The following is a 14,017-nucleotide window of genomic DNA, read 5'->3' on the forward strand; positions in this document are numbered from 1 at the left end:
ATACCTTGTAATAAGTCTTTTCCTTTTTAACCTAAAAGGTACATATTTTTATTAATCCATAATTATTCCCCTGTCCCTCCCAAATGAATAGTAAGTTAAGATTTAAATACTGTAAGGGTGATGGGATATTAAATTACTAAGCTGCTGAGTGAACTCACATGTCTCTGATGGCCCCAACCATGAGCCATCATCTGATCTTGAGGAGTCACTTGACCTTCAAAAGTCAATTGCCAAAGGGTGATGAGTGGCCATCCTACCAATAAACAATTTCATGCTCCTGCGCCTTTAGCTTGCTGTTCCTTCTGCCTGGAATGCCCTTCTCTAGTCCACCCTCCCACCCTCTTACTCACCTGGCCAACTCATAGTCACCCAGTGAGGTCCCTTCTCTGTTATGCTTTTGCTGTTTCCCCAAGCAGAGTTGCTTGTGTAGCAGGGGCTACATATAGCATCTTTACACTATAATTTGCATTCTTTCCACCTGTCAGCCTCCTTCATGAGGTTTTCAAGGTTCAGAACCAGAGTTTATTTACACGTGTGGTCCCAACATCCAGCACAGTGAATGGCTCTCAGTAGAAGCTCAACAAATGCACCTGGATAGACAGGAATGTCACCATGACCTGCCATCTCCCCCGATGACCCCAATGGGTAATTTTCCTTTTGCATCAAGAGATCCTCCCTGAATTTCCCTCCCTCAGAGGAGTGGAGGTTGAATAGCATGTTTTTGGGGGGCAGTGGATGTAGCTGGTCAAAGAGGCAACCAGCATGCTCTGATTGAGAGATTAGGTCCATACAGGGATATTAACAAATATGCAAATATATTGAGGGAAATAAAAACCAAGTTGCTCACTGTCAGAGAACAGATTTGGAAATACAGGAAGGGAGAAGGCTAGAATGAATGCTGTGGTGTTGGATTGGAATGAGAAGTATCAATATAAACGTATGAAATAGATAGATAGATACAAACATACATATATGTAGACATAGACACAGACACCGTCATGGAGACATATGTGCGTATATATAAGTGAACATATGTTTTCTAGCACTGTCCATTGATAGGACCCGGAAGCAATGACACACCAGTAACAATGAGCACACTGAGCACCCAAATCTGGGTTTCTAAACACCATTCTCTATTAGCAGGAACCAGGGACCCTCGGAGAAATGGCCGATTCTAGGTCTGGCGCAGAGTGAGAAATTACAAAAGGAACCTGGAATATCTTGTGCCAGAAAGTAAAGAAATGCTTAAAAGTACATAGGAGCCAGCTTGAAGGGGCTCCCAATAGGGAGATAAGGGACAATTTGAGCATCAAAGTAAATAATGACTATTATGGATCACAACCCATTGAACAAGATAGAAATTCACAAGTTTCATGCTGATATTAATTTGTTCATTAGTTTAATTAATCAGCAAATAGGGGGAAAGGGGAAAGTCTTCTGTACGGAAGAACTCCAACTAGTAAATGTGGAAAGAATGATGGAAATCACCATTTGGTAACCATCGCTGTAGAGATTGAGTTCGGCAGGAATTGTCAGTGGATGCTAAGGCTGATGGTGGGGGCGTTTAGGAGTAAGAGGATATTGGCAAAATCTTGGAATATCTCACTACATAACCTCAATTACAAAGTGAGGAATGGTGACTGTGTGGCAGAGAAATCTGGAAGGCACCAACCTGATCCTCACAACAACCCAGTGAGAGAGGTAGATCTCTGCCTGGTTTGTCAAACTCCAGCTATGACCACTCCCAACAGGGTGACCTTCAGCAAGGTCTTCATCTCTCTGTGCCTCCGTTTCCTCTTCTCTATAATAAGAGTATTAATGGCACCTACCCTCTGAGGGATGTATTGCAAGTCAATACATTAACCCATGTAAAACACTGAGAATGGTGCACAAAGTACACCCCCGGTCAGTGTTAGCTATCATACATATTATGGATGAGGAAATTGAGCTCGGAGAGGTAGAAACAGCGCTCAAACCCATATCCAGCCAACTCCACATCACACACTCATTCGTCTCCCAGGAAACGGAGAGTTGAAATGGTCAACCACTTGGCAGTTTTCAAAGTGCTGTTTCACTCACATTTCCCCTGAAAATGACAAAAGTCTCTAGAGATGGACAGAAGTTAGCTGTCTCATGGGCCCAATTTGGCAAGTGAGGAAGGGCCTCGACTCACCCAAAATGACAGCTGTAATAAACAATAAACGTTATAGGATGAATCTGAGCCACACATTCTGACTCCAAAGCCCTGGTTGCTTTCAGGGCCTGACTCCAGGAATCCCAGCCCCATTGCCACGGAGCCATGACGTGACTTAGGGACAGTGTTCGATTTGGAAAAGGCAACCAAAGCTGACAGGGCCCTTCTGAACTTGAAATTTGCAGTGAAAAGTCTAATGTTTTTCTCCACCCCACCCCCACCCCTAAACTCACAAGGATGGACATCAGCTATCTATGGTTCTCAACCTTCCTAATGCCGCGACCCTTTAATATAGTTCCTCGTGTTGTGGTGACCCCCAACCATAAAATTATTTTCGTTGCTACTTCATAACTGTAATTTTGCTATTGTTATGAATCATAATGTAAATATCTGATATGCAGGATGTATTTTCAGGGGTTGCAACCCACAGGTTGAGAACTGCTGAATGTTCATAGGCCTTTAAATTATCATTTGTCATCATCTCATTTTGTCATCTGGGGTAATCTACAAGAGAACTGGGGGTTAAATGGAGGGCCATCTTCTTGCTTAAATAGAAAAATGTCCCTTTCTGGGCTCCTGATGGCTCTCACCTTCTCGACAAGTGCGTCATCAGTGAACATAACCAACTCGACACTTTTGGCCAGAGAACGGATTGAATGGAGCCTTGCCGACACAGAAAGAAACAGATCTGAAGTTTACAATCACACCACGAGGAAATGGAAGCATCTGACGCCACATGGATTAAATAACCGCTAGGCACCACCCCCACCTCCACAGCAGCCCTGCCAAGACCCGCCACACAGATTTTTTTCTCTCTCTTTCTCTCGCTCCCAGAGAAAACTAAATCTCATCTGTCTGCAGTTAGCAGAAGCCTGGAGTAACCGGATTCACGGCTGGAACAAAAGATATATGTGGTGTTACCAGTTCATTGAGCTGTGAGATGAACAAGACGGGCGTTGAAAAGGAAACCGAGCTGAGAGTACATTCCCAGTGTTAATAAAGGTTCTCTTTTGTGGTCTGTTTCCAAACACTGACTCCAGGATGGGCGCCATCCGTTTCCTTCTAGAATCAGACAGGCCTGCAGATTCCAGGTGTCAGAGCACCACTCGGCCCTGTCTATGGACAGCGGAAAGGTGCTGCGTCAGGAACTTAAGCCCATCTTTAGCTATGACTGCAGTTATTTTGCTGGCTTGGCAAAGCGTGTACCTCCTGTTCACCCAGAGAGTGTTCACACAGATAAAGGCCCATCGGGGGAAACCGCTGAATTCCAGAACTCAGATTTGTGGGGGTGCTTATCATAGCGATGGGATCAATACTGCAAAAGCAGAAGTGGCCTATGTGCCCAACAGTTGGTGACTGGTTAATCAAATACAGAAGAGGCACGCAGGACAAAGTTGTCCATGGCCCTTAAAAAGCATACTATAGAAATATATTTGGAGACATGGGAAGATGCTCATGATTTACTGCAAAATATTTAAAAAGCAAGGTATATAACAGTATGTATAACATAATCCCATTTGTGTACTGGGTGTATTGAGAAAGAAAAAGAAAGAAGCCATGGTCTAGCTTCTGCTAAATTGAAAGTCTTGGTCATCTCGATGATTTGAAGTAAGTGAGGATAAACCTTGGCTCCAGGTGCCCAGGAGAGAGCTAAGGGTTCTGCATAACAGAGAAGTGGAACTTGGGGGGAGGGGGAGCAGTCCTGCACCCCCTGCAGTCCTGAGAGGGGTGAAAATATCATATAAGATATTAGTAGATGAGTATGTAAAGAAGTAATACAAAGAAAATGGTTGTGGTTTGAGTTTGTATCCCCCCAAAAGATCTGTTGAAGTCCCAACCTCTGACACCTGAAAATGTGACCTTATTTAGAAACTAGAGGCCTGATGCACAAAATTCATGCAAGGGGCTCGGCCCTTGCAGCTACAGTGGCTTGCCTCAGCCCTCGCAGCCCCGGCTTCATCCGGCTATCTGATCTAATTAGCATATTATGCTTTTATTATTATAGATAACTGAGATGACCTCACACTCAATTAGGATGGGTCCTAACCCAATATGACTTATGTCCTTGTGAGAAGGGAAAACAGAGATGTGGGGAAAGAATGCCACGTGAAGACAGGGACACCCAGACACGGAAGGAAGACGCCCTGTGAAGACAGGGACAGAGACCACGGTGATGCTGCCACAAGCCACCAAGGCCCGGGGCCACCCAAAACTGAAGAGGCAAGGAAGGACCCTCCTCTAGAGGCTTTGGAGGGAGCACAGCCCTGCCAACAGTCTGATTTGGACTTCCAGCCTCCGGAACTGTGAGGGAACGAATGTCTATGTTTAAGCCACACAGTTTAAAGTGCTTTGTTACAGCAGCCCAGGTGGCTAATAGAGGGACCCAGCTAGACGGGGTGCGGCTTGGAAGTGCACAGGGAATAAAGAAACCAATAGGTGGTTGCATTAGGCAGGGCTCCCCAGAGAAACAGGAGCAGTGGGCGTATAAGAGGAGATTTATTATAGGAACAGGCTCATGTGGCTGTGGAGGCCAGGAAGTCCCATGATCTGCTGCCTGCAAACTGGAGAACCGGGAAAGCTGGTGGTGCGATTCAGCAGAGTCCAAAGGCCTGAGAATCAGGGGCCAACAGCCTGGAAGCAGGAGTTCCGTGTCTGAGGGCAGGACAAGGGGAAGGTCTCAGCTCAGGCAGAAGAGACCTTCAAGGAGAGAAAATTCAGCCTTCCTCCTTGCTCCATTCAGGGCCAAATGCTAAACTCTCCCAGAACACCCCACAGACACCCCCAGAAATCACGTTTCCTCACTATCAGGGCATCGCTGAGCCCGTCCAGTGGGCTCATGGGATTAAGCATCGCAGTGATAGAGCAGGTGAGGAACGCTTTAAGGATAAAGAGGCCTGAGCTCACTTTAAAGCCATCGGTATCGCTGATAAAGTCCTCCTCCAGCTCCCCCAAGTCCTCAGAAACTGGGGTCAGGTGTGCAGTGTGAGGGCGAGTCTGGGGAAGCTGGAGCACGGTGGTGCGGGGGTCTGGGGGCCCACCCTAAACCCATGCAGGAACTCTCCAAAGTCCTCGGGGTGCACTGGCCCTCCCCAGTGCCTGACTGACAGCCTCGTCTCATGGGTGCAAGGACGGAGCCTGGAGACGTGTGGACAGCGTGCCCAGGTCACACAGGCAAATCCACGGGAATCCAGGGCCCACGTCCTCGCCAACACATGAGCCCGTCCGGCTGCCAGTCCAGCTGCTCCAATGGCCCTGCGAAATGGGGAGCAGCTGTCACACAATAACCACTCTCTGATTGTGCCTCTCTCCCGGGCCACACAACAGTGGCCCAAGAAAAGAAAGAACTCTCTTTTCCTCCAGCCACCAAGCCACACAGGGCCCCACCCAAGCAGCAAAAGGCCGAGGACCTGTCACCTCTCTTGCCCTCTCTCCAGACTGTGTATCTGATTTATGTGAAGAGAGGTTGCCTCGGACACCCTTGGGGGGTGTGGGGGGTGGGGGGCGGGGCCCAGGATCGCCTCCTGCAGAGGGCGCAGCGGGGAGATGCTCCCTGCCTGTCCTTCACTCGGGTTAATGATGGAGACGGATGCCATCGCTGGCCGTAGAGCACTTTCCAGCTTGTTCAGCACCTCCACGCATGTTGTTGCCACCACTTGTCACCGCGGCGCCATGAGGGACTCTCTATTCTTGCCCCACAGTGAGGACAGGGAAGTGGAGGCTTGAGAGAGGTGTGCAGGTCACGAGACAGGCACTGGGACCCATGTCTGATGGCCTCCAGAGTCCCCTCTTTCCAAGATGCCCTGAGATTCCTTAAAATAACTTATAAAGTAAAGGAGGGAGTCACGGCCCCAAAGCCACACTTGCTTCCCCCACCGTCCACCACACTGCCTCTCCCAGACACCCAGCACATGCAGGAGCCTCGTAAAATTTCTCTGCAGGCCACTTCCTGGGGGGTGGGGGGTCCTCCTGGATTTGCCTTCCTTGTGCTCTGTGACACCCCCCTCCCAGGGAGGCCGCCATTCCTTGCCTCAGTTTATCTACCTTGATCATGCCACATTTTTCTAAACAAGGCCAACAGCACCACTCCCTCCTAGGAAACAAAAGAGAAAGGAGAGAGAGGGGGGACAGAATGAAAAAGGAAACAGACAGGCCTCCTACATGCAGGGAAAGTTAGACATGAGGACAATTACTCCCCGAGCCGCGGTTCAGTGAAGCGATCCGAGCAGAAGAGCTTCCCAGGTGTGGTGGAGGCTTTATGGAGTCCGGTGATCTATGACGGCCGCCACGTGCCCGGTGACCGATGGCCGGACGGGTTATGCTCCCGCCTCGGGACAGCTGTGTGATTTAAGGCCACTCCTGAGACCGAGCGGGCAGCTGGCACTGGGGCCGCGTGGTCTCTGTTGTGTCTGAGACGGTGTGTGCGTGCCAGCAGGTAGGGCACATCTGATTCCCTGCAGGACCCAGCGAGGGGGGCGTGCAGACCCTCTATGCCCGGCGAAGGGACCTTTCATCAAGATGGAAGAATTTACGTTCCTGTTTCAGGGCTCCGGGGCGGCTCACCACTGCTAAAATATTTGTCAACCCAAAGGCTCTTAGAGATGGAGATGAGTTCAGAGCTCTCCTCCAGCTCCCTCGACCCAGGAATCGTTTATTCAGTCCACAAATACTGGCCGGGCTCCTAATCTATCTTGGGCACTCTTTCCAGGTGCTGGAGGTATAGCCATGAACAAGGCGAAGTCATTTTTGCCACATGGTGCTTGCCTTCTAGAAAGGAAGGCAGTTACACAAGGAAGTAGGCAAGTCCAATGGTGGCAGATGATATCGGTTTATAAGAAGAACTACAAAGAGCGGAGATGGAAGATGACAAGACCATCTGGTTAGGGGAGGCCGCCCAAAGCATAGGCACTGAGCTGAGACTTGAAGGAAAAGGAGGAGCCAGTCATGTGGGGAGTGGGGAGAAGGGCCCTTTGGGAAAAAAGGAGGGAGCATCATGTGCAAAGGCCCTGGGGTAGGAAAGAATGTGGCATAAGTGAAAGACTAAGCAGCTTGTCCCCACAGTCAATGAATATTTTAGAAGCATCCCCAAAAAATAACCCCATGTCCTTCCAAATGTGACATGTCCCCCTAAAGCAGAGGGCTGTGCCTTAACAGACCGGCCGTCTTCCTCGCTGTTTGCATCCTGCCAAGCCAACCTTGTTTGCCGCACTGAAGCGCTGAGGTGACCAGCAGGCAGATTTTCAGGATTATCCTGTTTTATAATCCCCGTGGCCACTGTCCTGAAATGTTCCTCTGGGTGAGTGGAGGTGCCTGTCTCGTTTTCTACTTTGCAATGCTGGGCGAGTCACGGCAGCCCAAGCTTTCAGAGCCAGAGCTGGGTGACGTGAAATACCTGAAGCAAGAGAATGCATGTGTCCTGAGCATCAGGTGACCTTCTCAACGACGCTGATGGCTGTGGGAACGGCCGGTGAGAGGGGAGGACGCAGGACAAACACATGGGCACGGGCTTGGAGAAGGGGAGTGGATCAGTTTCCCTCTGCTACTCTCCCAGCCTGCCTACCCCGGAGTCTGAGAGGCATGCAAGCCACTGCTCCTTGAGGCATGTCACATCCACGAGGCTTCCTCCTCCCGCCACCCTCAGAGCCTTATCATGCTAAGAATTGCCAATTTCCCAAAGTAGAAAAGCATGAGTTTTCTCAATTCTAAAACATGTACATTGGACATTTCTGAAATGAGCATGCATCTTGCAATTGAGGTGCATAATTTGTTTCCTAAAGGCTGTTCCTAAGTCAGGGATGTGTCTTATGATTCATGGGCTCGTGGAATCAGGGAAATAAAGCGCAGCGCATAGGGCCACCCAGGCTCTGGACCACTGGGCAGTCCTGGTGTGTGCCCGCCGTCCCAGTGTAATTGCTAACAGCACCCTCTTCAGTCTCAGAAGTCCCAGCAGAGATAATAAGTACACGGTCACCGTAGCAATACAGCAGAGGAAAGGCTGCCTGCAGGAGCCCACGCGCCCACCCATCTGTCAAAGCAACTGACCATATTTTGAAAGTCCCTTACAACTCCTTGGCAAAACTCCCTTGATCCCCCCCGGAAGGCACGTCATGGCAAAACAACCAAGTCTTTCAGACAGCTCCTAAGCAGCGCTTCCAAAGCCTCCCCCTGAGCCATACACCCCTAAAGCCAGAGGAGAATAAAGTCATACCCCAAGAGCCCCATAGACACAACCCACAGCATCCTGCAAAGCCTCTTGTCAATTCCGAGTTTTAAAATGTGACACATGGAATTGGCCATCTCTATCACACTACAGGCATGCTTACTTTAACTTGAAAACTATGTGCAAACTAGTTGCCAAGTTATCAAACTGAACCACCTGGAAGACGCTCAATGTTTATTCCAAGGTTTTGGATAGACCCTGATGCATTGCTAAGAAGCACAATCCCAGGGGCCTTTGCTCTGATCAGATGGGAGCTTCTTGCTCAGAGTGAAGAGGTAAACTTTCACCCCGGACCCCTGCATAACAAGCAACATGGACAGAAGGAAAACGAATGCTGATTGGGCATCAACCATTTCATGAAACCACAGCTCTGGAGGGAGCCTTACTGTCACCATGTTACAGACGAGGAAACAGAATCAGATTTCAAGTCCCATGGGACCAAGAAGCACAGAGGAAATTTAGAAATCCAGGTCCCCAGATCCAAAGACAAGATTTCCCCGCCTCGACTCAGAGCTTACCTCTCCTGACTTCGCAGTTTATCGGCGTGTTCTTATTCAGGATGTGTCTCCCATCTCAAGTTCCTCGTCATCTTCACTGTCACTTTGAGTTTTTCTCTTTATGTTGACTTCCCAGGACTCTTGTGGGAGATCTGAAAAAAAAAATTTTTTTTTAAGTGTGCATGTCTATTTGGAGCTTTAAAAGCTGGCTCGTATTTAGGGGAGATTATTTTGTGAGATAAAAAAAAAAATGTTGCTGAAAACGTGGAAAGCTACTATAGATAAAATGCATTTTTTTTCTCAGATACGATCTGTTGGATTTTCTACTACCAAAGTGGAGAGAAAACAGGTGGTACTCCAGAAAAATACTCACAGATGGAAAATGTATAAATGGTAATTCACCCAAAACAACTGCAAGCACGACTTTTAAAATACGACGCTGGTTTCTTTTTTGGGGTCTGTGCTTACTTTGGAGCTCCCTAGATAACGAGTGTTTCGCTAATTAGATGCTAAGTCCTAGGGAAAGGGCCCGGACAGAAGAAAGGGGCTCTATATCACCATGAAAGTTTAATCTATGTTCTTGGGGATTGGGGCTTGAATCCTATTTAAAAAGAGCAATACAGTGCAGCAGAGGGTATCTGAGTTAAACCAAACCAGTACAGCACATTCCTCTCCAGAGGTCTTCCTTGTCCCTGCCACGAAAGCCTCAGAGGTTGATGGAGACTGAACAATTTCATTCCCACAGCTCCTGGAAGTTTTGTGTCCTTACACTCAACCCTTGTTGTTTGTAAAAAAAAAAGTATAAAGCGGCCTAGATTGGCCTGCATTGAAATGGGTGTAATATTAGGACAAGAACTGTTTGTCTTGCCCGGCAAACTCCTCCTCATACTATTTAAATGTCCTTCCTACAAGATGCCGCTTTCCAGGCACATTCTCTCCTTCGTCAGCGCGTCCTCTGCTCTCTGTGACTCCTCTTCTGAAGATCCTCTCTCACCAAGAGGAACCATTTTTCGTGGTGACTTGGTTTCACCCACTAGATTATGAGGCCCTCAGTGCCTAGCAGCCAGGATGCCTCCCATAGCACTTGGAATACAGTAGCTGCTCAATAAATGTTAAGGGAGTGAGTGAGAAAATGGATGCATGAAATAAAACAAGAATTGATGAGGACTAGAAATGAAACTTGTAGTCTAACCTACCTACATACTTGTTAAAAATCAATACCATATATTATAAAGATAAATTAGAGGAGATAACATAATAAAATGACATCTATTTCAGTAAGAAAATGCGCAGACATGCCTTCAGAGAAGACCCAGGAAGGAGTCAGATGTTTGCACCCCTTTCTAAGGAGCAGGCTGGGATTTAAAGGACGTAAACTGCATTCAATGAATATTGTTGACACTTTGTATTTGACATTGACATTTTGAAATAAGGGCTAAATAAGCACCTTTCTATATTTATAACTACAAAGGCAGACTGAGTCAAGAGGGGACAGTTTTAGTGCCTTCAGTTCCACAGTGGCCTTGCCATCCACAGCATAATTTTCTGAAACGGTAAACAACTCTTGGTAAAGTTCTGAACAAAACAAAGTACCACCTACTCTTGATTTACCCAGTAGCTGCATTCCTGGAAAGTTCGGTGTATTTTAAAAACATGCATAAAATAACTTTTTATATATATTCATATTCAGAGAGCTGAGTGCGAGAGAGAGTTTGGGCCTAGATCTACAAAACATAAACAGATTGTCACACACATGCACTTCCAGTGAGGCCTGTGAAAGTTGCTCAAAAAGATTCGAATGGATTCTTTGTCATGTGGAACTTCCCCGCACATGGCAGTATGTTGGGCATATCTGGTCGCACGCACCAGTTACAAATAGCTTCCCCCAACATTGGGACAACAAAAAACACCTCCATAAGTACCCAAAACACCAGCAGGGGGCAGCATTGCTCCCTTTGAGATCAGCACCTCAGAGGAGCTGCACCCACCATCCTGGGTGGGACCATCGGGGACTCAGCCATGTCCCACTCTCCCAGCAGAAAGCTCCGTTCAGACCTCTCACGCCTCAGAGGAGGCTGCGGGGCATGCAGGCTGCTCATGGGACAGCCACCTGGGCACACCATCCCAGCAGAGGTCGCCTCCAAGGACAATGTTTGTAGATGGGGGTGTGAGCAAGAGAGATTCACACGCCCCTAACGGCCTCTAGCTGCTGCCGCTCACACTGTGCCCAGGGACACAGCCAAGCCAGATGGACCATGGTCAGGCTGAGTCCAAACTGAGCTCAGCCATCAACTCCCTGCAGCCAAAACCCATAATGCGGAGGCAGGAGACTGGGGTCTAGTCTCAACTCAGCTGCTGACTCGCTGTGTGATGCGGACACGGTGCTTGCCTTCTCTGGGCCCTATTTCCCCTCTGTCATGAGAGTTGGACAAGAGTATCCTTACCGCCCTAAAAGTTTATGTGACAAGGAAAAAATGAATCAACACAGAAGGGAAATGCTCAATTCAAGTGACTCTTAGAAGCACAGCCCCAATGAAACTGTGGCCACCACCCTTGGAGGAATACAAGTGGGCCATGATGTAATCAGCACACCATTTGCTTGTGCACTGATGACCCAGCGCTCAGTGCACTAAAACAACCAGTTTAAGCTGGACCGTGAGGGAAGGAACCGCTGAAAGTCAAGAGGTGTAGAATTGGACAGATAACATGAGAACTCCTGAATGCCAGGCTTACAGAAGCTTGAGTATTATGAAGACATTGGAAAGAGTGAGGGTGCAGAGCACGGGAGTGGCAACAGGAATGTGGCCCGAGTCTGGGCCTCAGAGAGCCAGGTGGCTCCCAGGGATGAGACCGAGGCTGGGAGACAGGTAGACCAGATGTGTCCATCGCCTCAGCAATGACAAGCTATTGGAGAATTTTTTTTTTTACAAAGAATACCATGATCAGATTTACATTTTTAAAATATCACTCAGGCTGCTGTGGGGACAGGAGACCATAGGTTAGGGAGAGCCGAGGCTGAGAGGTCAGTTTAGAGGCCGCTGCAGCTGTCCAGTGGGATTCCAGCTTTGAAGATGGGAGCAGTAGGCAGGCTGGGCACACTCTGGAAATGGTACCAACAGGACTTGCTCCTGGATTGTGGAGGGGATATAAGGGAAAAGAACTCCCGAGTGCCCTCTGCTAAACCACACTGCCTTAGAGGGCCTAGAGGTCTCCTGACCCCACGGTGCTTAATGGTCTTCAACACGGGGCTCAACACTTCGGGGGCTGAGGGTTCATCGTCCACAGCAGCCCATTGGAGATTCTCGCTGTGGTAGAAAAGACCATCCCAGAGTGGCTGTGCTCTGTCTTCCTGGGACATCCACCCACATTGGCTCCAATGACCCCCTCTAAAGGCACAGGAAGGAGAATCATTTCCTTTTCCTCGAGCTCTCTCCAAAGATTGAGACTCCATCCTCCTCCTGCCTTTTCTTGCTCCAGGAGGAGGATGGAGCAAGAAAAGGGGGTCAGGCTCCCACCCACATGCTGGCCTTTGCTTCCTGCGTCTTCTGGCTCAGTCTTCCTCTCTTCCCTCATGTCCCCATGCCAATCCGCTCATCACATGTACACACACCTCGATCACAGTAGGATTGATATTCTCATTTTGTGCTCATCTCTATCTGTCCCATTGGCACCTGCCCACCTCTGAAGGTTTCAAGGAGGTGGTGGTGAGGGGGGGAAGACTGAGGGTTGGAACCCACTGTTTCTGAGCTGATCATAGAGCAGTGACGCTCCCGGCTTTGAGAGAGGTTGCTCAAAGCCCCCAGCTGACAGCATCTCAGAAGGGAAGCTGTGATCAGGAGGCTGGCATTGGATCATGGGATTCTCCCTCTCGCTCCTCAAAATTTTCAGATGGATTTAGAAGATGCCCTACTTTCTCTGATGGGTTTATCTCCGCCTGTCAGTTTCAGGTGTGATTCACCCCACTTAAGGAGTATTTCCAGCCAGTTACACTCCCTCCATCACAAAAGCACTAGAGAAATTAGCAGAGGCTAATGGACTTCAGCAGTCCCCGCCACCCCACCCCACCCCCAATGCCAAGACCCAAATAGTTGACAAAGAGACTACAGACCCTCCACCTCTTTCCCTGTTTTTTCCCTTGTCAGTAGTTTATTCTGTTAGCTGAAAAGCCCTATTTAGCTAGCTTGCAGTTCCCATTTTAGGGCCTGCTAGAAGCCCCCCAAGGGCAGATCACCAGTGGGATAAAAGGATCTTTTGAAGATTACACATGAGCAAAAGAAAGAGGTACTTTGAACATTGATGGAGGTTCTGGGCTTCAAACTCCAGCTGAGGCTGCAGATCTCACTGAAAAATAAATGGGGGAAAAAGGAAAGACATAAAGAAAAGAAGTACCCACTATAAGAAAAAGAGGAATTTAAATAATGCAGGAGTATCATTGGGACTCAGGAGCCCAGGCGATTTGTCCCGGCTCTGTTTTTGCTGTGTGACTTTGGGTAAGTCAGTATGTCTCTCTGAGCCTTTTTCTTTCAACACCTGCTGGCTGATAAATTTTTGGGCTAATCATCGTGCTGAAGACTGGGGATTCCAAGGCAGCAAGATGAAGAGCCTGCTCTTCAGGAGTGCACAACGTGTGGGGAAGCCAGAAAAATGGATAATTACAACATGTGACAATAATGCCCATTCCCCATCTATAAAACCAGCAGCTTCACCTGGAAAATCATGACAGTGATAATAAGAACAAATATCTGCTCAACTCCTAGTCCTTCTGGACACATGACACCTCCCCTGGCCTCCCACTGCCATGGACATTAGTGAAGCAGGAATGCCAGAGCTCGGGGTTCCTGGCAAAGTCTCCCCATGCCTTCCTCTTCCTCCAGCCCTCAAAGCCCAGGCCACCGCTGTCTGCCTTCAGCCTCCCAAATCGAATCCAATCATGCTCTAATCCTGGCTCGCATCAGTCATCCCAAGAAGCCCAGGGTTCCCAGGGTATTGCCCCTCCGCTCCTCAGGCTGTGACCCCAATGGGTTCGACATCCCTCCCAAAACTTCCCACTGCACCCTCTGCAGTCTCCTTTCTCCTCAACCAAACTTCTTCACCTCCCAGCTCCAACTG

Source organism: Myotis yumanensis, unplaced genomic scaffold, assembly GCF_028538775.1.
Source record: "Myotis yumanensis isolate MYYU_CA2020_CCGP unplaced genomic scaffold, mMyoYum1.0.hap1 SCAF_12, whole genome shotgun sequence".
Lineage (NCBI taxonomy): Eukaryota > Metazoa > Chordata > Mammalia > Chiroptera > Vespertilionidae > Myotis > Myotis yumanensis.